The sequence below is a fragment of the Phoca vitulina genome, unplaced genomic scaffold (assembly GCF_004348235.1).
Source record: "Phoca vitulina isolate PV1807 unplaced genomic scaffold, GSC_HSeal_1.0 scaffold5, whole genome shotgun sequence".
NCBI lineage: Eukaryota > Metazoa > Chordata > Mammalia > Carnivora > Phocidae > Phoca > Phoca vitulina.
The window spans coordinates 74,357,247-74,381,676 of NW_022589708.1; positions in this window are offsets into that span (position 1 = coordinate 74,357,247).

A 24,430-nucleotide genomic window follows, 5' to 3' on the forward strand; every position below is an offset into this window, starting at 1 on the left:
GATCTGGGAGATCGATACATAGGTAAATAGCTTTGTTAAAATTCATCACACTGTACTTTTAAGATCTATGCATTTTATCACATGCAAAATGAACCTCGATAATAAGAAACCAAACCAAAAATATAAACACAATATCAATTGTACAAAAAGAAAGTTCACATAACAAAGGGCTAGCCTCTCAAAAAGATAAATTGTTTCCAGAAATCAGCAAGAACACCCAAGCAATAGAAAAATAGGCAAAGTATAAACACACAGTTCATAGAAAAGGAAATACTAAAGATTCTTAAACATATGAAAATATTCTCAACTTTACTCATAGTAAGAAATGAAAATGCTAAGTACACAGGCGGGATATTTTTAATTTATCATTGTTGGCCACCCTTGGCTGGTGAAAATATGGGAAAGGAAACAATTATGGTAGTTAATTCGGCAATATCTATCAGAAATACAACTGCCTATGGCCTTTGACTCAGTAATTCCATTTCTGGGAACGTACCACCCCCTCTCATCCCCCAAATACTCACATATGTCCCAGTGTTAGGGACTGCAGCAGTATTTGGAACAGCCAACGTTTAGGAACAACCTTACCTGTGTGGTACATTCACACACTACAGTACTCTCTAGCTGTGAAAAGCAGTCAGGAAGCTCTCTGTGTACTGAGGTGCAAATGATTCCAGGATGTATTAACAGAAAAAATCAGATGTTGAACCCTTTGTACAATATGCAACCTTTAGTGCAAAAGGGCAGGAATAATAATATGTGAGCACTTTTTCTTATAAAGCACCTCTGCAAAATTAGCTAAGAAACCACTATGAGTGATTACCGGTAAAGAACAGAGGTAAGGAACAAGGAAGATGGGAAAAGGAAGTAGAATGTTTATTCTCCACCTTTACATATTTTCTCTTTAAAATTTTAACCACATAAATGCTTTATCTGTGAAAAATTTAACAGAGACAGACAGAAAGAGAGGAAGAGGGAGAGAGGGAGAAAAAAGGAGGGAATGCAAATGAGTAAATGGATTCTGGAAAGCCCAGAGCCAAATGTTCTTCAGCTCCTGGATATACAAGCAAAAGTAAAATCCTAATCTGAGTCTTTCAACCACTTTGGAAAATTCCAACCTTTTTTTTTATGATTAACTTTTTTTCATTCTGGTTCAGAACATTAGCAATGGGTCACTTTCATTCTAGAGAGCAATTGAGAGAGGGAAGTCAGTAGTCAGTTATTCCCAAGGCCACGCCCATTGTGTAATAACCTTTGAGCCGCACCAACTCAGGAACGGCTCCTTCAGGCAGTCCTTAGAAAACTTCCTCTGAGCCACTAAAAGGGAAGCCTTCCCACAGGAGGGCATGGTATAGGGGTACAGTTGTGGTTGTTGAAAGCAACTGCAGTTTGTCACACCAGCTGTGAGCCCCTCAGATCTCTGGAAATACCAGGATACATGGCAAATCCCAAAACAGCAAAAGGCTCCTATAGCCTGGTGACATCTTAGAAGTGAGAAAACAGAGCAGGTTAGGCTGCATGGGTTTTTGTTTTGTTTTAACCCTATTTTTCAGGCTTATAGAGAGAAAAAAAGAAGAAACAACCATGGACTTCCCTAATTATGCTGCTATGTTTACCCACAATGGCCCCACACTCTTTGAAATTTAGAAAGTATTGAACTTGGGGCGTCCAGTGTGGTCCCCTTGGGGTTTAGAGAAGGTGTCTCTTGTGCTTAGAGCTGACCCTTCCTGATACACATTATTCAGGGTCTTGAACCAGGAAATTGAGACAAAGATTTTTAAAATACACACCATAAAATCTCTAAGGTGCTCTGGGAGGCCAGAGGACTGACAGGACATGCATTGTTCAACTACTGGGGAGGGACAGTTAGGAGAGCTGTATATAAGAAATGTTCACAAGCAAAACCCCTATTTTAGAAGAAGCACCTTGTTGAGTGTCTGGATAATATCAATTTTATTTTAAATATATGAACAGTCCCTAAAACATGAAGAAGACTTTTTTCTTTTACCTTGCAACTTTTTTCCCCCCAATAAATTTCTTTGAAATCTGTTCCAATGAACTAAAGTGAGGCTATGATTGATTTATTCACAGGGTGGAGGCAACAAAACTCAGAATGTCCGTGGCCGGCACACTGCACAAGATTGTCTTCCCAAATGAATCTTTTGATCAAAGCATCCCACGTAAGTAACGTGCTATAAAGTAGGCCACAAGCTGAGACTCCACCTCCCGACATCAAGGATGAGTAATCCAATGTTAGGTGCTTCTTGAGGAGATTAGGCCAAGTGAGATGAGCCAGACACAAAAAGACAAGGACTTTATGATTCCACTGATATGAGGTACTTAGAGTAGTCAAATTCATAGCAACAGAAAGGAGAATGGGGGTTTCCAGGGGATGGGGGCAGAGGGTGGTGGGAGAATGGGGACTTGGTGTTTAATGGGTATGGAGTTTCAGTTTGGGAAGATGGAAAGAGGTCTGCAGATGGATGCTGGTGATGGTTCCACAGCACTGTGAATGTACTTAATGTCCCTGAATTGTACACTTAAACACCATTAAGTGGTAAATTTTATGTTACATGTATTTTACCACAATTCTTTAAAAAGGAAACTACCTGTGGTATTTTATATATTTTTTTAAAAGGTGAGGTAGTTCTCATAGGGCAGGAAGGTTCACCTGGATTCATCAAATTAATGTTCTTGACCTAAAGCAAGTGCAGTTTCAAAGAACGCAATTCCTGGTCAACCATTCCTGAATGATAACCTCCTTAAATCTAACATCCTCATGTTTTCAAGATCCTCTTACAGACTCCCAACATGCCATTTAAGATGGAAAAGTGGTATTTGGCTCCAAATAATTTTTACCCTTAGAAAACTTGTGTACCCTTTTTGGGGGTATGATGTTAACATAGCCCACGTTGGACATGAAAACCTTTAAAAGTTATTTCATTTTCCTGTCCTTTAATAAGAAATGCATCCAGGAAGTGCCTAGATAAAAGATTTAGATCCTATGTGACTCATGTCTGATAATGTGAGTGCTGATTACTATCCTGAGAAAGGAAACGAGTCAAACATAAAGGTAGTACAAACAAAGGAACGTGGGATATTTGCATGGAATGAGCGCTGTCCCTCTTTTCTGACCAAGGTGCTCACTGAAAGTTGTAGGATTTTAAAATTCTAGATTCTTTTATTGTCCTTTTTTCATATCTCTGAGATTTACGTGTCTCTTTCTCCTTTGCACACACACACAGTTACTTCTTCCTGTCCTGTGCCCAGCACTTTGCTTTTCCCCCTCTCCTTAGATATATTTAAGCAGCAGCAGCGGAAAGGTAACCAAAAGTAAAAAATGAACCAGGACAAGAAAATAAAAAGTACAACAGATGTCTTAAGGATTTGGGTTAACATCTCTCTGATTTTCTTTCCCAAATGATGACCTTGATTTCTACATCTCAGAGAAAAATGGGCCAAAAATGAACTTCCAGGCGCTCTCTCCACCACCTCACCTGTCAGCTACTTCCACCCACACACTCTGTCTTCCCACTTGTTTCCACAGACTGGCTTTCACGCCAGCGCGTGGCCACTGACTCCATTTGCTCTTGTGCACCCGAGAATCTCATTCCCGTCATTCTTTCCTTTGTCTCCTAGGTCACCACTTTTTCACTCTCCTCTACTAGATCATTGTCACCAGCACACAAAAGTAGAACTTTCTCTGGACCGCACATTACCCATTAGAATGTGCTTCATGTCATTGAACTCCTTTGCAGCAACAGTTCTTGGACAAATGGTCTGTATCCATTTTCTCCAAATCCCCTTCTTGCATTCTCCCTTAAACTCACTCCATCAAGCCTTCACTCCTACCACCTAACTGACATTTCTCCAGTCAAGGCCACCAATGATGTCCAAAACTGAGCCCCTGGTCTCCTCTCCCACCAAGCCTGCTCCACCTGCAGCCTTCACTTGAAGACAACTGCATGCTTTCAATTGCTCAAGCCAAAATTCTTGTAGTCCTTCTAATTCCTCTAACATATTAGATGGCTCTGCCATCACATTATATTCAAAGACTGACCACTTCTCACTCATACCCCTGTTGGCACCCTGCTTTGGACCACCACCACCACCACCAGTCTGAATTTCTGTAACAATCTCTTAACAAGTCTCCTGCTTCTACCCTTGACTCTTGTACAGCAGCCAAAGTGATGCATTTAAGATCATGTCAGCACAAGCATATCAATTTTCTTTTTTTTTTTTTTAAGATTTTTTATTTATTTATCTGAGAGAGAGAATGGGAGACAGAGAGCATGAGAGGGGGAGGATCAGAGGGAGAAGCAGACTCCCCGCTGAGCGGGCAGTCCGATGCGGGACTCGATCCCAGGACTCCAGGATCATGACCTGAGCCGAAGGCAGTCGCTTAACCAACTGAGCCACCCAGGCGCCCCTAATTTTCTGCTCAAAATCCTTCAATGGCTATCTATCACATTCAATATAAAAGCCTTACAATGGCCAAAAAGGACTTATCCGGACCCTGTTACTTTCCTGATGTCATCTAATCTTCTTCCTCCTTCATTCCACTCCAACCTCTGTGCTCTTCTTATATCAGGAATGCTCCTGCCCCAGGGCCTTTGCACTGGCTGACACTTCAGCCTAGAAAGCAAATCTTTCATATATCTGTGCTGCTCACTCTCTCATTTCCTTCTAAGTCTTTGCCCAAAAATTACCTTCTCAATGAACCCTACCTTGACCACTCTATAGCTACACAACCCCACCCCTGATTTCAATTTTTTTTTTTGTTCATAGCTCTTTAGTATACTCTTGGGTACTATGATTAACTCTTTGTTATGTGCTTATTATCTTCATATGCTTACATAATTCATCTTTATTACTAGAATGTAAGCTCTGTAAGAACAAGGATTTTTGCTTTGCTAATTTATTCCAAGAACACATGTACATAGTGGACACTCAGTACAAATCTTACGGAATGAACTAATTGACTAATGAAGTGTCCAAGCAGAATAAGTATATTAACTAATAGCCATTTCTTCTTCCATCTGTCCAATGTCAACTATTGGAAATGGACAAAATGGAACCAGTATTTATTGAGCACATACTGTGATCTTGGCCACTGTTAAACACTGGGTCTTTATTGCACTAAATATCTGAAGCCACCATGTGGAGACAGTTATTAAATACTTGTTGAACAACAAGTTAACTGAATGAATCCTCATTTTGCAGGGAAGGAAACGGTTCAGCAAATTTCGTCACTTGCCTTTGATTATATAATTAGAAACGGGTGGAAGACAGACTGGAACTTCAGTCTGTCACATTCCAAAGTGCCACATAGTACAGCTCCATGGGAATTCAGTTGACACACGGGAATCTGATGGGCGACTGCATCCCAGCTTTGCCTCTTGACTTGCTATGCGACTCTAGGCATGTCACTTACCATCTCTGAGCTGCACTATCTCTACCTTTTTGGTACTTCATGCTATTGGGGTCAGTGTAGATAATATGGAGTGTTAAAGGACATATGTATCTGGATTCAAATAGAGGGATAAGTGCTTTATGCAGGGATCACATGTTCCTGAAACCACTACCAAACACTTCACAATATATGAGGATATGAATGACTTTAAAATATCATTGAATATATATGAGAAATAGAAAAGTATATTTCAGTTACTTTAAAAATATTTTTTAAATATTGTATAGGAAGAAATTATTTTTATGACTCACTTTTTAAAACGTTAAAATAGAGAGTACTATTGGAGGGTTAGAAATCGTATAGGATTACAAGAGATTCTAAGGTGTGTTCTCTATGACATTATCTTTTGTTGCTGGAGGTGAAGTGCCTCAGCCAGTTTGGAGGTTTTGGGGTCCTGTAGGTTTTTCTGCATTTCACCACAATATTAACTTGAATTTGTAAAGCGCTCTGAGCTCCTCAAATAAAAAAATAGACAGGGAGGTTCTCTGTTAATTGCAACTAACAACTCTTTCTTGAGCCAGAAAATTCTGACTTTAAGATGTTATCAGACTCCCAAATTTATAATGAAGTGAACTAAATGAGACAATTATGCCAAAATAATGAGAAATGACATGATTGATTCTGAAATCTGCTAAACGTTTTACCAGGTTGAAGAAAAAAAATGACTTGGAAATTCCTTCATCCTTCACCTCTACCCCCCCTCCCCTTACCTCCCTTGCCTCTGTCCCCCATCCTCCCAGATTCTGGCTGCAGCTGAGCATTTAGTAAGCAGATGCACTGGGAAACCAGCCCGGGGAAGTTCAGGAGTTGGGTCCATGGACGGCTTTCCCCAGGCCCCCATCATTACTTTGTGGCTGTCAGGACTTCCTGAAAGATGAATGAAAGTGGGAAAGGCTAAGAACTGGAAGCTTCCTCTGAGCTCCCCATTTGGATGCAAATGGCAGCTAAATGCTCATCAGGCAGAAACTAGTGACCTGATGGTGTATCTTTGTCAGGCTGAGGGATGTAGGCTGGACGGGTGGAGGGTCATGGTCCCGGTTGTCCCTCTTCAGCTCTCACTCCTCCCTGAGAACACTGCAGATAGGAAAACCAGCCTAGATTTCCAAAAGATACCATTTATCTCTGAGTAGCAGCAGATCCTGGTTTCCTGTGGCCAGATCTTTATACAATTTGGGGGACCTTTTTAGGAAAATTAGGTTTAAATGCAAATATTTAGATGAGTAAAAAAAAAAAAATCACAACAAATTACTAATATACAAAAGAAAATTCTAAAACATTACCCACCCTTGAATGGGGGTAATGTGGCTGAAACTTCATCAGCTCACAAAAGATCTTCTCTGTGTACATGTCTTGTAAGAAATAAGGAGAAATATTTTTTCAGGCCATATCTGAAATATTGTTTTCAGAGCTGCCTGCTCCCTGGAAGTTAAGGCAAGAATTAAAAACAGGGGGGAAAAAAAAGGTTTTACGTCTCCATTTGAGTGGGGAAGAGACAATTTAAAATGCTAACATATCTTCCATTTAAAAAGAAGATGGGGGGCCGTAAATAAAGAGGGCAGGGATAGGTTTTATTTGTTCATTTATGGGCCTCCTTGTTTTTATGATTAGAACATTTAATATAAAAATGAAGGGACAGCTGTTTTTCCACCTTTGGTTGGTTGTGTGGCTGACATGAAGTGGGCCCACTCTCTAAAAGAGGCGGTCTCTGAATGCTCAGAAATCCTGCCTCTGGGTTTTTCTGCCACACCTGCAGGCCCTGTCCTGCAGTATTATGTTCTTCATAGCCACTCAGAGCATCCATGGATACACATGGGAAACACTTGGGTGGTTCTAAAAAATGCCAAAGTTTCACCTTGAGATTGTGATCAAGTTCCTCTGAGTGGGAAGGAAAGAGATTGAAGGACATCCCGAGGGGTTGGAAGCTATTGATACCAGCATCTACCCACAGGTTGTGGTTCAATTGGCCTAAACAGTGGTTCTTTATGACTTGTATTTAGGCCAACAGCAGGCGCATCAGCTGAGAAGTTATTAGAAATGTCAGTTCTTGGGGCACCTGGGTGGCTCAGTCGTTAAGCGTCTGCCTTCGGCTCAGGTCGTGATCCCAGGGTCCTGGGATCGAGCCCCACATCGGGCTCCCCGCTCCGCGGGAAGCCTGCTTCTCCGTCTCTCACTCCCCCTGCTTGTGTTCCCTCTCTGTCTCTGTCAAATAAATAAATAAAATCTTTAAGAAAAAAAAAAAAAAAGAAACGTCAGTTCTTGATCCCCTATGGCAGACTTACTAAGCCAGAAATTCTGGAGGTGGGGCCAGTGGTCGCCAAGTGAATTCTGGTGCACACTGAAGTGAGAGAACCACTGGTCCAGGGTTGGTACCGGATCCTGGGATTTTACCAGCTTTCAGGTGATGCTACTGAGAAGTCTGGGACCACCTGTCTTTCCTTCCACACAGAAGCATTGCAGTAAATCCAATATAATCAGTATATACCACAGAGATAGAAGTTACTTTTCTTCTTTCAATTGTGGCCTCAGAAATGGGTATGTTTAAAGGGCTCCCCTAGGTGGTTCTTTAATACAGCCAAACCTGCAAGGTGCTCCATTACCATTCTCTCAACATACCTCTCCACTTTCCCTACCTCTGTCACTGGCCTGGCTGATGTGGCCAATGCATCTCAGTTGGGTAGGAATCTAGCTTTCAGTCAGCAGAATGTTCCCTGTACATTAGTGCTCCTAACAGATTCCCCTGTGCTTTATTTACGCTTTCAGATGGGTACGCATTTTCTCAAGTAGAACAAGCTGTGATTACTCAGGAAGAACTAGTCTGTTCTTATAACACTACTAAAAGCAAAAGCAGTAAGTATGGACTCTTCTGACTCCAGATAGGAGTGAGGTTTGGACCACGACATCCTGTGTTCTCATGTCCTTCCCCAAGACTGCAGAACATACTAACACCCCCGAACACTCATTTCTTGTGGCTCTGGGCAGACAGTTTGTTATTTATGTATCAATTGAGTCACAATCTTTGGATATAAATAATGGGGGAAGCCTATTTTCTTTTTCTTAATTGGTCTTTAATGTTTTACCTAACCTGTTTACTTTTCTGTTGTTTTGAGATAATTTATCAGTTCAGTCTAAAGTATAAAATTAACATTTTGTTTCGAAGACATCCAAATGGCCAACAGACACATGAAAAAGTGTTCAATATCACTCGGCATCAGGGAAATCCAAATCAAAACCTCAATGAGATACCACCTCACACCAGTCAGAATGGCTAAAATTAACAAGTCAGGAAATGACAGATGTTGGCGGGGATGCGGAGAAAGGGGAACCCTCCTACACTGTTGGTGGGAATGCAAGCTGGTGCAGCCATTCTGGAAAACAGTATGGAGATTCCTCAAAAAGTTGAAAATAGAGCTACCATATGATCCAGCAATTGCACTACTGGGTATTTACCCCAAAGATACAAAAGTAGGGACCCGAAAGGCTACGTGCACCCCGATGTTTATAGCAGCAATGTCCACAATAGCCAAACTGTGGAAAGAGCCAAGATGTCCATCAACAGATGAATGGATAAAGAAGATGTGGTATATATATACAATGGAATATTATGCAGCCATCAAAAGGAATGAGATCTTGCCATTTGCAACGACGTGGATGGAACTGGAGGGTATTATGCTGAGCGAAATAAGTCAAACAGAGAAAGACATGTATCATATGACCTCACTGATATGAGGAATTCTTAATCTCAGGAAACAAACTGAGGGTTGCTGGAGTGGGGGGTGGGGTGGGAGGGATGGGGTGACTGGGTGATGGACACTGGGGAGGGTATGTGTTCTGGTAAGCGCTGTGAATTGTGCAAGACTGTTGAATCTCAGATCTGTACCTCTGAAACAAATAATGCAATATATGTTAAGAAAGAAAAAAAGAAGAAGAAGAATGTAGCAGGAGGGGAAGAATGAAGGGGGGGAAATCGGAGGGGGAGAAGAACCATGAGAGACGATGGACTCTGAAAAACAAACTGAGGGTTCTAGAGGGGAGGGGGTTGGGAGGATGGGTTAGCCTGGTGATGGGTATTGAGGAGGGCACGTTCTGCATGGAGCACTGGGTGTTATGCACAAACAATGAATCATGGAACACTATATCTAAAACTAATGATGTAATGTATGGGGATTAACATAACAATAAAAAAATTAAAAAAAATAAAAACCTCTCTTATTCTGAGGCAATAAAATTCAAAAAAAAAAAAATTAACATTTTGTTTCACCAAAATTTAAGCTTTGGTACAAGTTGTTTTGGGAGAAAAGGTAAAGAAGGTCATGATGCCTAACAAGCCTGTCTTAGTTGAAAAAGAGTCACACAGAAACTTTGTATTTTGAAAACTCACAGATTAAGGTGGGCATATAAAGGCAGCATATAAAATATTATTCTAAGTAGGCTGTCCTGTCACTTTGAATCATACCTTATTTGTAGGATATTTGCACAGTATTCTTGATTTTTTAATGAATTCACATAATAGGTGTAATATACTATAATCTCAGGTTTCAAAATCAGTGTGCAAAAATCAACATATCTTATTTTCTGTACATTGATCTAATCTCCATTCTGATTCCCCCATGCATTAGGACTTAGTGGGAAATTCAGCCACAGTCATTCTTGGGACTGTGCTTCAGGCTTGTACTAACTTCCCTGGGTTTCACACAATGCATAGCATTGGGGCACCCTCTGTTCTTCTGTCATCTTCCCACACAGGTCACCACTAAAACAAATGGTTTATTTTGGTCACTTTATGATGCTTCTGTACCAGGTAGGGGAAACTGGAACCTCTAGGGAGGTTGGAAATCCCCATGACTATTAATGATTCTAGGTCACTAATTCTGATGTGTGGGAGGGTTTTTCCCCATACATCCAAAGAATTCTCAGACACCAGCTGGGTGCCCTACAATTCAACTCAATTCTGACACTATCTACCTGAAGATAACATCAGACCCCACAGGTTAAGGACTCAGTCCCACAAGACTGCCTCCCATCCCCACATACACACTTCAGATGCCAATCCTAGGCCCAGATTATCACCTGTGCTTCTGACCAACTGGTTGTAAGTCAAAGGTCCCCATGACACCCTCCTTGGATTCAATTAATTAGCTTGAGCAGCTCACAGAACTCCGGAAACCCATTTACTCATTAAATTACCAATTACAAAGGATATTAAATAATATGAAAGAATATGATTCAACAGCCAGATGAAGAGATACACAGGGCAAGGTCCCAAACAAAGCAGCTTCTGTCCCAGTGGAGTTTGGGCCCAGCATGGTAACACATGGAAACATTCTGGTTCACCAACACAGCTTTCTAAAACCCTTCCTTTTGGTTGTTTATGGAGGCTTCATTACATAGGCATGATTGACGAAATCTTTGGCCGTTGGTGATTGATTCAACTCCACTCCTTCACCCTCCCCAGAAAGGGGTGGGTGGGACTCAAAGTGCCAACCCTCTATTTATTGGTGGTTCCCTTGGTAACCAGGTCCCATCCTAAGTTTTTTTTCCAAAAGTTACCTCATTAACATAAATCCAGTTGTGGTAGAAAGGGACTTAATAGGAATAAAAATATAGCATTTCACCTTTATGTGTCTGAAGCATTTTCAGGAATTGAAGACAAGAAACCAAATATTATAACAAAAGATGTTCTCATTGCTCTTATCACCCAGGGAATTCCAAGGGTTTTTGTTGCTGTGAGCCTGGAACCATGGACAAAAACCAAATATATATGAGAAGTATTTTGGTCATTCAGATGACCTTCTTGACCAAATATATATTTCTTATAAATCACAATATTGTACCTGTGGTCTAACATTGCCAGGAAAGCCATTCCTCTCCTGGAACACATCAACATCCCAGTGCACACTGAGGGGATGAGGAGATAGTTTTTGAGTTCTTTCTGTAGTCTGAAGTCCCCTTTCTTAGACCCATTCTACTTAGTGAGTTTTTAAAAGCAAAAGTAAGAATTCTTGAAGACAGAATCCTCTATTTTCTGTCTTTTTTTAAAAAAAGATTTTATTTATTTATTTGACAGAGACACAGCGAGAGAGGGAACACAAGCAGGGGGAGTGGGAGAGGGGGAAGCAGGCTTCCCATGAAGCAGGGAGCCTGATGCAGGGCTTGATCCCAGGACCCTGGGATCATAACCAGAGCCGAAGGCAGATGCTTAATGACTGAGCCACCCAGGCACCCCTATTTTCTGTCCTTCTATCCAAATGACTCCTCTGAGGAAATAACCCCAAAAGCCTGATAACTATTGGAATGGAGATAAAGCAACAAGAAAAACATGGGGGAAGAAAAACCTAATCAATTAAGATACAAATGTAATGATCCAAAGGGGCACATGCACCCCAAAGTTTATAGCAGTAATGTCCAAAATAGCCAAATTATGGGAAGAGTTGAAATCTCCATTGACAGATGAATGGATAAAGAAGATGTGGTATATATATACAATGGAATATTACTCAGCCATCAGAAAGGATGAATACTTATCATTTACATCAATGTGGATAGAACTGGAGGGTATTATCTGAGCAAAATAAGTCAAGCAGAGAAAGACAATTATCATATGGTTTCATTAATAGGTGAAATGTAAGAAACAGTGCAGAGGATCATAGGAGAAGGGAGGGAAAACTGAATGGGAAGTCATCAGAGAGGGATACAAGCCATGAGAGACTCTTAGCTATAGGATACAAACTGAGGGTTGCTGGAGGGGAAGTGGGTGGAGGGTGGGTGGGCATTAGGAGGGCATGTGATGTTATGAGCACTGGGTGTTATATGCAACTGATCAATTATTGAACACTACATCTGAAACTAATGATGTACTATGTTGGTTAATTTCATTTAAATAATTAAAAAAAAGAATGTAAGCCTAAAAAAAAAAAGTCCCAAAAATGTATCCATGAATGGAAAAACAAAATGTGGTATGTCCACACAATGGAATATTATCTGAGCATAACAAGTAATTAAATACTGATTTATGCACAACATGGATGAACCTTAAAAACTATGCTAAGTAAAAAAAAAAAAAAAAAAAAAAAAAAAAATAGCCAGTCATTAAAGGCCACATATGATATGATCTTATCGGGGAAGTTCATAAGCAAAACTATAGATATATAAAGGAAATTAGTAGTTGCTTAGGGTTGGTGGGAAGATGATGGGGAAAGGGTTAATATGTAAAGGGTACAGGGCTTCTTTTTGAGGTAATGAACATACTCTAAATTTGACTGTAGTAATAGTTGCACATATTTGTGAATATATTTAAAAAAAACATTAAGTCATGTACTTTAAATGGATGAATTGGTGACTTAAATCTCAATAAAGCTATTTTCAAAAATTATCCAGGTGAATTCTACCTCTAATCATAATGTACTAGTCTTGCCCTCCTGCTTAAAACTATTAGAAAACTGGAAAAATATATGAAAAAAATATTTTCAGATATTGGACAAAGGGCAGCATAGGAATATAATCCTCAAGAGAAAAGAATTAAAGTAAGTCATACTATTTCCCAGCCTTTCTTCCTAGAGGCACTTTCCAGGCCATGGTGCAGAAAAGTAGTACCCAAGCAAAGCAGTCTTCTCAGTGAACTGGGGAGACTAAGCTAAAAGTTTGGGGAGGCTGGGGCAGCTGATATTTGCTGGGTATAGTACTATTGAGAAAGGAGCTGTACAAAGAGTTCTAGACATTTATTTAGGGATATTCTAGAGTAAATAACTAGATCCTAACCTACATATATGTGGAATGAAACTCAGTGAAGTTGGGCAAAGACAACTACGAGAGACATGTAAGCTGGACAATTCACAGAACTTTCACAGGATACAATATTTAACCAAATAGGGTGGAAAGGGTTTGATGAATACTTGAGATATTCCACAGAGACCCCAAAAGACCCATACCTTAATAGTGTGGCTAAGCTAGCACTGTAGCAAGAACTACCCTAGACTCATGATCTTATTTTAACAAAGCTTATTTTAGCAAAGCTTGAAAAGCATCCAAAGCATCAAAGGGATCCATAGTTAATTTAGCTGCCTGTAAGAAAAAAACAAGCCCTCTAACAGAAGAAAACAAATCCAGGCACTTCAGTGTAATAATAACAATATCCAACATCTAGTAAAAAAAATACTCAAATAGATATTCAAAGCAGCAAAACTGAATCATAAGCAAAATAAAAGTCAATGGAACAACCCAGAACTGACAGAGATGATGGAATTAACAGATAAGAACTTTAAAAACTTTAAAACAACTATTACAAATATGTTTAATGAGTTAAGGACAACATGAACACATTGAAGAAAAAAATGAAAACCATAAACAAAGAAAGAAATGAAACTTCTAGACCTGAAAAAACTATGCTAAATGAAAATTTTATTGAATAAGTTTAGCATATTGGACACTGCAGAATAAAAAATAAAAACCTGAACATAGCAGTAGAAACAATCCAAACTGAAACACAAAGAAAAAGGCTGAACAAAAACTGAAAAGAGCATCAATTACCTGTGAGACAATATCAAGCAGTTTTATATGCATTCTTTCGAGTTGCAGATAGAGTAATAGAAAAAAAATCACTGAAGAAACAAAGGCAGAATATTTTCCAAGAATGGTCTGAGAAGCATAGCCAACCCATAGCAGGCTAACCACACACACACACACACACACACACACACACACACACACACACAGCATAATCAATTTGCTGAAAATCAAGGATCAGGAAACAAATCTTAAAATTAGCCAGAAGGTAAACACATACACACACACAAACACAATAAAGTTAAGAAAAAGCAAATTGAAAGTGACCACTAATTTCTCAGAAAAGCCAAAAGGAAATTTGCTGAAAAAAAAAAAAATTGCCAACCTGAAGTCTATAGCTAATGAAAATATCCTACAAGATGAAAGGGGAAGATAAGGCATTTTTCAGACAAATATTGCAACAGTTTACCACTAACAATCCTGAACTAAAAGAAGATATTTAAAGGAAGTTGTTTAGGCAGAAAGAACATAAGAGATGGAAAATCTGGTCTACAAAAATTTCAAAAATGGTAATTCTTGGAGAAATATAAAAGAACTTCATTTTCTAATTTAAAAATGTTTCTGGGGGCGCCTGGGTGGCTCAGTCGTTAAGCATCTGCCTTCGGCTCAGGTCATAATCCCAGGGTCCTGGGATCGAGCCCCACATTGGGCTCCCTGCTCAGCAGAGAGCCTGCTTTCTCCTCTCCCTCTGCTGCTCCTCCTGCTTGTGCTCTCTCTCTGTCAAATAAATAAATAAAATCTTAAAAATAAATAAATAAAAATAAAAATGTTTCTATTAATGCAAAATTAGTAACAATGTATTGCAGGGTTTATAATATATGTAGAATAAAATATATGTCCACAGTAGCACAAAGGAAAGGAGGGAAGGAAAGAATTATACAGTTTTTACATTATATGTTATATGATTTACTATTATTTAAATTTAGTCTGTGGTACATTAAAGAGGTATACTATAAATTGTACACAACCGCTAAAAACTTAAATAAAATGGTATGTCTAATAAACCAGTTTATGGGATAAAAATGGAATACCAAAAATAACTAACAGAGAGGGAGGCAAACCATAAGAGACTCTTAAATACAGAGAATAAACTGAGGGTTGCTGGAGGGGAGGTGGGTGGAGGATGGGCTGGGTGGGGAATGGGCATTAAGGAGGGCACTTGTTAGGATGAGCACTGGTGTTATATATTATAATTGATGAATCACTAAATTTTACTCCTGAAACCAATACTTCACTATATGTTAACTAATTTGAATTAAAAAAAAAAAAAAAAGGCACAAGAAAAGTGGGAAGAAATAGAAAATAAAAATAAAAAATAAATAGAAAGCTGGTAGATTTAAACGCAACTATATTTATAATTACATTAAATATAAATGGTTTAAATACTCCAAATAAAAGTCAGAGATTGTCAGACTCAACAAAGAAGATCCAACCATATGGTGTTGGCAAGAAATGCACTTTGAATATAAATACATAAGATGAAAAACTTCTAGAGATTTGTTGCACAATGTGAATACACTTAACACTTCTGAACTGTACACTTAAAAATGGTAAATTTGGGGTGGCTTGGTGTTCAGTTGATTGAGTGTCTGACTCCTAATTTTTGCCTCAGGTCATGATCTCGGAGTCATGACATCGAGTTCTGCATTGGGCTCCATGCTGAACATGAAGTCTGCTTGGGATTCTCTCTCTCTGCACCCCCTCTCCCCCCGTCCCACTCGTACTCTTTCTCTCAAAAAAGAAAAAGGGTAAATTTAATGTTATGTGGGATTTTTTACCACAAGAAATATGTATATTAGTAGTTTAAAAGGATAGAAACACAGCTAAACCATGGAAACACTAATAATAGAAAAGGTAGGCTGCCTACATTAATATCAGAAAATTTAGAGTTAAGGTTGATTAACACTAATAGAGATAAGGTACATGTCATAAGGATAAAAGGGTCAATTTATCAAGAAAATTAGCAATCCTAAGTGTATATGCACATAATTACAAGTCTCCAAATACATAAAGCAAAAATTCATAAAACTGAAAGGAGAAATAGACAAATGCACAGTTATAACTGGAGACTTCAGCACTCCTCTTATTATAAAATAAGTAGAAAGTAAAGATATAGAGGATTTGAACAACACTACCAGTTAAAGTTGATCTAATTGAAATTTATAGAATACTAGTCACACCAACAAAATACAGATTCATTTCAAGTGCGCATGGAATATTCACCAATATAAAATATACACTGAGTTGTAAAATAAGCCTCAATAAATTTAAAAGCTTGAAATTATATAGAATATCTTCTCTGGTATTAAATTACCGATCTCACTTGAAAGACAGATAAGCTAGCTGTAATCCCCTAGATATTTGGAGGTTAAATACACATTCATATTACTAACTCATGAGTTAAATAAGAAAAAAAAATTTTTAATAGCATGATTGTGAAAAGAGAACATATCAAAATTTTGTGGGATGCAGCTAAGTGGTGCTTAGAAGGAAATTTATAGCTGTAAATATAAATGATACGTGAGATAAGAAGTCTAAAATCATGAATGAAGCTTCCCAGGAAAAAAGAGCAAATTAAAGTTGATTAGAAGTTCGTTAAAATAGAAAATGGAAAAATGTAATATAAGTACCTAACATTAAGCTTTAGATTGACAAGGCATCCATTTCAAAAGATGTTCATCTTGAGTAAACATATTGTCAGCTACTAGCAAAACAACCAGATAAAGAATTAGGTTTTCCCCATGCATGAAATTCCCTTTTTCAGAAAGCCCAGATAACCTATACAACTAACTACTTGAGTGACTCCACTTCTCACTTCCTGTGCTCTAATGCCCACTTTTATGTTTTAAATTAGCCAATAAAGATTGAACCCTCAAAACCTAGACATGCCACCCTCAACCCTAATAAAGGCAGAACCTCAGATCCTTTCTCTCTCTCTCTCTCTCTTTACACGTGACCTCAGTGTGTGGCCCTTGGTCATACTGTGTACCCTCCAGGACTTGCGAGTAATAAATCTTGTTCCTTAAAGTTCCCTGATGGTTTTTGCTGTTTTGCATCCCACAATCACAATAAGAACCACAAGGGCTGATCCAACCACAACATTTGCCTGGGTTGGGGAAATGTCTGTGGGGGTTCACTGTGGGTAATACAGGCAAGTGCCTCAGGCATTCCTAGCTGATAGCATCACTATCAACAGGCTGGAACTGGCACAACACAGCAATAGAAAAAATAAACAAAAAATCTAGATCATTGAAAACATCAATGAAATTAATAAATGTCTAGTTTGACTAAGAAAAAAAAGTGAAGACACTGATTATCAATATCAGAAATGAAAGAGGGGACATCAGTACAGATCCTACAAACTTTATAATGATAAGAAATATTAACAATGTTAAGCTGGTAAATCCAAAAGCCTAGGTAAAATTGATAAATTCCTTGAATAAAACATTATCAAAATTTGCACAAAATAAAAATCTTAATGGTCTTTTATCTGTTAAATAACTTGAAATTGAATTTATAGTTTGAAACCTTCCCCTAGAGAAAATTCTAGGTCCAAGTAGTTTTATTGATGAAATATATAAAATATTTAAGGAATAAATATCAATTCTACACAAACCCTTTCTAAAAATAAAAGAGTGGGGGTACCTGGGTGGCTCAGTTGGTTAAGCATCTGCCTTTGGCTCAGGTCATGATCTCAGGATCCTGGGATGGATCCCCATGTCAGGCTCCTTGCTCAGTGAGGAGTCTGCTTGTCCCTCTCCCTCTCTCTCTCTCTCTGCCCCTCCCCACTGCTCATGCTCTTTCTCCCTCAAACTCTCTCTCTTTCTTAAATAAATAGAATCTTGTAAAAAAAAAAATAAAAGTAAAAATAAAAGAGAAAGGAACACTTCCCAACTTATTTTATGAAAACAGTATTTTCCTGATGCTCAAACCAAAGACATTATAATAAAACTATAGGCTAATATCCTTCAGAATTATAAATACAAAAGTCCCTGACAAAATATTAAATTCAGCAAAATATAAAAAGTAAAATACATCATGAGCAACTGAAATTTAATTCAGGAAGGCAAAGTTGAAAATCATCACTCTAGTTCATCATTTTAACAGACTCAAGGAGAAAAAGCATATGAACATCTCTAAAAATGCAGAAAAGTCTTTTCACAAAATTCAACAACATTCATGACCCCCCAAAACTTTAAAGAAACAAAGAAAAGAAAAAACTTCTCAAACTGATTTAAAAAATCTATAAAAATCCCACAGCTAACATTGAATAGAAAAAGGCTGAATTCTTTTCCCCTAGGATCAGCTACAAAACAGAAATGTCTGATCTCACAACTTCTAAGCAACATTGCTCTGGATGTTCTAGCCAGTGCAATAGGAGGGGGAAGAAAAATACAGATTGAAAGAAAAAAGTGCAATTGTCTTTATTTTCAGATAATGGTGTATTTACAAATCCCAAAAAGTATGGCAAAAAGCTACTAGACCATAAAAAGAAATGAAATACTGACAGATGTTACAAAATGGATTAACTTTTAAAACACCAAGGTAAGTGAAAGAAGCCAAACAGAAAAGGCCACACCTGTGACTTGTGATCCCACTTATATAAAATAACCAGAATAGGTGAATCTGTAAACAAACTAAATCAGTTGTTGCCTAAGGCTGGGGAAGGGGAGGTTGAAGTGTAATGAAGAATAACTGCCAATGAACCGTGTTTCTTTTGATAATGATAAAAATGTTCTAAATTTAGATAGTGGTGATGGTTGAACAACTCAGTGACTATAGTAAAAACCACTGATTTGCACACCTTAAAAGGGTGAATTTTATGGTATGTGAATTGTATCTCAATAAACCTAAGTTTTAAAAAATCACTTATTAAGATATTAAGTGAATTCAGAAAATTTGAAGCAACACAGTCCATATACAAAAATTGTATTTTTATATGCTAGCAATAAACAATTAGAAAATGAAATTTTTTTAAAGATAACATTTACAATAGCACCAAATGACAGAAAATAAGTAGAAATCTAAAAGATGTGTAAGATCTGTATGCTGAAAAATTAAACACTCATGGGAAAAAATTAGGAAGACAATAAATGAAGGGATATCATGTTCATGGATTGGAAAACTCATTATTGTTAAGATATCAGTCTCCCTCCCCCCCCCAACTGATCAACAGGTTCAACACAATCCTAATCAAAATCATAAATAACAATACCATTTACAATAGGGATTTACCTTTAGGAATAAATTAAAGTGCTACTGAATACTGCACATTATAAAATATTGCGAGAGAAATTAGAGATGATCTAAATAGAGAGATATAACATGTTCATGAACTGGGTAATTCTTACTAAAAATCATTACGATGTCAATTCTTTCCAAATTTATCTATAGGTTCACCATAATTCTAAATAACACTCCATCCAGATTTTTGTGTTTTTTTGTTTTTGTTTTTTTGTTTTTTAGGAAAAGTTGATGGCTAATTTTAAAATTTTTATGGAATATCAAAGACCTAGAACAGTGAAAACAATTTGGGGAAAAAAGAATAAATCTGAAGAACATACATTACCTAATTTCAAGACTTACTCTAAAGCCACATACAGTAATCAAATATAGTGTATGTACTTAGACATATAGATCAATGGAACAGAAGAGTCCAAATATAGACCCACATGATATAAGGTTAATTGATATTTGACAAATATTTTGAGGTAACCCCATACAAAAAATGAGTAACCCATTAAGGATTACCTTTAAATGCTTTCAGTAAATCTTGCTGAAACAACTGAATACCCATATATAAAAAATCTGAATTTCAACCTCTACCTCATATCAAATGTGAAATTTGAAAAGTAGACAGACGTAAAGGCAAAAGCTAATCTATAAAATTTCTAGAAAACATTGTAAGAAGGAAGGAAGGACCCATGATTTATAATAATATTTGCAATTAACAAGGAAAATAAACCTTAAACTCATCAGGAAAATTAGATTTGAAGAGACACTAGAGGAAAGCAGGGTAATGAAATGAATGAGTAAGGCTAAAGAAACTCCCTCCTTTTCACCCTATCCTAGAAAAGAGCAAGTTTGGTCTGTTGGTTGGTTTTAATGCTAAGTAATTAATAGCCATTGGGTCAAGCAATTTGCTGATCATTTAGAAACATCTGTTAACACTTTTGTAGAGAAATTATAATATATTCACGGTAAACAATAAATCAACATGTGTATTTGTATGCATGTTCTAGAGCTGTATTAAGCATATTTACGTGAGAAAACAAATTGTAACAAAGATCTTAAAAGTCTACTTTTGGAGATATTTTTAGCACTATAAATATTTTATTTCACTTGTGGATCCAATCATTTGGAAAGTGAGCCAAAATTCAATTCTTTTTCAAACACTCAGCTATTTTCAGAACTTGATTCTGACCAAGATAAATCCATAAATCAAACTTTTTATACTCCTTACTGCAGTTCTTTTTCTCCTTCCTTATTTTTCAGGGGTTGCACCTACCTGTTAGAGTGAGTTCCAATACTTGCTGTGATGAAATTCCATAGTCATTGGGCCAATAAAAAGCTAAAGGCTGATTTTGTGTCGATTTTTCCTCGAAAACATTTGATTGATGTAATTTTCTTTTCTGACAAAGTCCTGTTTCCTATTAATGCAAAATGAAAACAAATTTGTGGGAGACCATAAATTAAATTAAAAGGCAAATTAAAGTTGGGTAAAAAATAAGTTATGATAAACAATTAGAAAAGCAATACCTCACTAGATAAAAGGGGGAACAAAGAACATAATTTACAGATGCAGGAAAACATAAATGACCCTTAAAAATGAAAAATTAAAAAGTTAACTTCACTTGTAATCAATGGGAAAACAAGTGAGAATGACAGTGAGCCACGACTTTTCACGTAACTGGAAATGGCTGACAAAGGAAAGCCAGTGTTTATGAGTGTGATAAACCAAACAATTTTATTCACTACTCATGAAACAGCAGAGCAAAATGTCTAAGTAGGTCAGAAGTTTCAAAAATGTACTTTCCCTTTTAACTAACAATTTAATGTTACATGTTTACTCTGAGCATATAATCAAATTTGCAGGTAAAAATCCAAGTACAAGGATGTTCAGTTGAAAATCATGTAAAGAAACAGAAATTGGAGAAAGATCTAAATGTCCTGCAGTAGATCACTGATTAAATAAGTTATATAATATATAATCTTATGTTAAATACCCAGAAATCATTTAAAATCATGTTATAAAAGAATATTTACCCACATGAGAAAATGTTCATATTTTATAAGGTAGGGGAAGAAAATGAGCTTCAAAATAGCAGGTTTACTATGATCCTGTTTATGTGTATGTGAATACCTATACATCTATAGGTACATGAGACAAAACTGGAATAACATTCCCCTTACGTTAACATTGAAAGGTTAACAATATTTATCTTGGGATGGTGAAAATACAAGCAAATTTTTGTATTGTCCATATTTTCTACATGTTCAATATGATTCACATTAGTAAGACACTCGAGTATGAGCATTTCAGTATTGGTGTATATTATAATTATAATTCTCTTTTTATAAGTTCAAGTTCAAATTTTTGCCAGCCATCAAAAGATCTTATAATGTTGGACTTTTATATTTTCTATTATCAAAGACTATTCTCAGAGGCATAATGATGCTTCCCTTCTAGTACCTCAGGGTGAACTGTCACAGGTTTATCTAAAGAATTGCCAAGATAACAGGGACATACTCTTACCCTGGCCCTAACCCTAACCCTAGATCTGAAGGGGAAAAAAAAAAAAAAAAAAAAAGTGGTGTGTGTGTGTGTGTGTGTGTGTGTGTGTGTGTGTAATGGAATATTACTCAGCCATAAAAAAGAATGAATCTTGCCATTTGCAATGTCATGAATGGAGCTAGAGAGTATTAAGCTAAGTGAAATAAGTCAGAGAAAGACAAATACCACATGATTTTACTCATATGTGCAATTTAAGAAACAAAAATGAGCAAAGGAAAAAGAGAAAGACAAACCAAGAAAGAGACTCTTAACTATAGAGAACAAACTGATGGTTACCAGAAGGGAAGTTGGGGGAGGAATGGGTGAAATAGGTGATGGGGATAAAGGAGTGCACTTGCTGTGATAAGCACCAAATGTTGTATGGAAGTGTTGAATCACTATAGTGTACACCTGAAACTAATATTATACTGCATATTAACTAACTGGAATTTAAATAAAAACTTAGAAAAAAAAAGAATTGCTAAGAAAGAGTATAATGTGTCCAGCTGGGTTATTTTTAACTGCCACAGAAATCATATTTTTCAGAGTAGAGTAAATGCTCCCACCCATTATAAATTATATGACATTTTGTCAAATAATACTTTTAGCAATCATTCTTAGAAAGGCAAAACTACTTGTTTGCCATCTTGAATGGCATTTTTATATAAATGGTTGCTTTATCAGTTCCTTTTATATTTCTACAACTCACTTTTGGAAAATAACATTAGTCAAAGCTTACTGAATTTTTTAGGTGATTAAAAAAAGGCCAATCACATTATATAAATAAGTCCTGGGGATATAATGTACAACATGATAGAGTTAATACTGTATATTTGAAAGTTGCTAAGAGAGTAGATCTTAAGAGATCTTATCAGGGGCACCTGGGTGGCTCAGTCAGTTAAGTGTTTGCCTTCAGCTCAGGTCATGATTCCAGGGTCCTGGGATGGAGCCCTCAGCGGGGAGCCTGCTTCTCTCTCTCCCTCTGCCCTCCCCACCCCATCCCCCACCCCTGCTCTTGCTCCCTCTCTCTCAAATAAATAAAACCTTAAAAAAAAAAAATTCTTATCACACAAAAAATTGTAGCCATGTGTGGTGATGGATATTAACTAGACTAATAAGTCAAAATAATGGTGATCATTCTGCACTATGTATAAATATTGAGTCATTATGTTGTATACTTGAAACTCATATGTTAGGTCAATTATATCTCAGCTTGGAAAAAGGAACAGGATTAAGATGTCTCCAGTTATTTGAACATCTATAATTTTATTTTCCCATTACAGGAATGTTTATTGGACTTCCAAATTGGAATAAATAAGAGCAATCTTACTCCAACCAGTTTATGCCTCTAAAACAGAATAAAAAAACTTAAACCCAGAAAGGACATTGATAAGCCAACTTAGTCACTATTTTGTTTGTTTGCCTTAAGGTGAAACAACACCAAATCCTTCTTAGAAAAATTAATCCTTGTCCTTTTGTATGTGTCATTTGTATTTAGAAAGTTGTAATTTTCCTTGCTAAGGAGAACAAGTGGAGTGTAAACCCCCATGCTGAGCCAGGCAGGGAAGCTGTTCAGATGCTGGTCCACCTGACCTTGCCTTTCCAAATCTGTTCTGGACACGAGCAACAGGGACTCCATAAAGCCCATGCATCTGCAGTGCTTCCAGGAGGAGACCACCCCCTCAGGTATATCCGTCTTTTCTGCTGACCAGAGGCCCACATCTGTGGCCGTGGCCATAGGAGGCCCCTACTCACGGACCCTGGATGATAGAAGGAGGGAGGGAGTGCCACTGTGTTTTCCATCTCACTGCTCAAGGCTATAGTCCTGGGTGCTCTCACCTCCTCCAGCTGCTCAAATCCTCCTTCCTCTGATATTCACATAAAAGTGGCAGAACTCACAGCCAACTATGGAAAATCCAGCATCCTTCAATTCATCCAAGGATTCTCAGATCTTATGTTTCTCCTATTCATCTCAGCTCCAATTTCCTACTTCAAGTAGATCCTTGATTTCTTTTTCTTCCCCTTGAAGCTGTTTCCTTCTCTCTACCTTTCCTCAACTTAAACTTGGAACACAGCCTTTTTGTTTGATTTGCTTAAACACTCCGAACACAAAACAATTATGGCTTTTTTTTTTTTTTAACTGAGTATTTGAAATGAGGAGTGAAGATGGGTAAAGAAGGGGAATTATATTTGCACAAATGGTAGGATGACCAACTATCCCAGTTTACCTGGGACTGAGGGTTTTTCCTGGGATGTGGGACTTCAGGAGAGTTCTGGGTAAAGTGGGATGAAATGATCATCCTAACCAAGTTTGACTGCTAAAGAGACAACACTCAACATGACAAAGCTTTCGCATTTACAGTTTATTGCAGGAAAAGGATGTACTCTAACAACAGCACTAAAGTAAGGTGATATATCACAGTCAGATGTTACCCCACAGCAACAGGGCCACAGAGGCCAGGCATCAGCTCCCAGAGTCCTCCTGCTGTGAGGGCTGGTGCAGACACCCTTTCTCTGTCTCGGCTCAGGAACCACTGACCTGTGCATGGAATACCTCGGAACCAGAGTCCAAAATGTGATCTCAGCTGTTTCTTATACCCTCTAGGCATTTTCTTGTTATATAA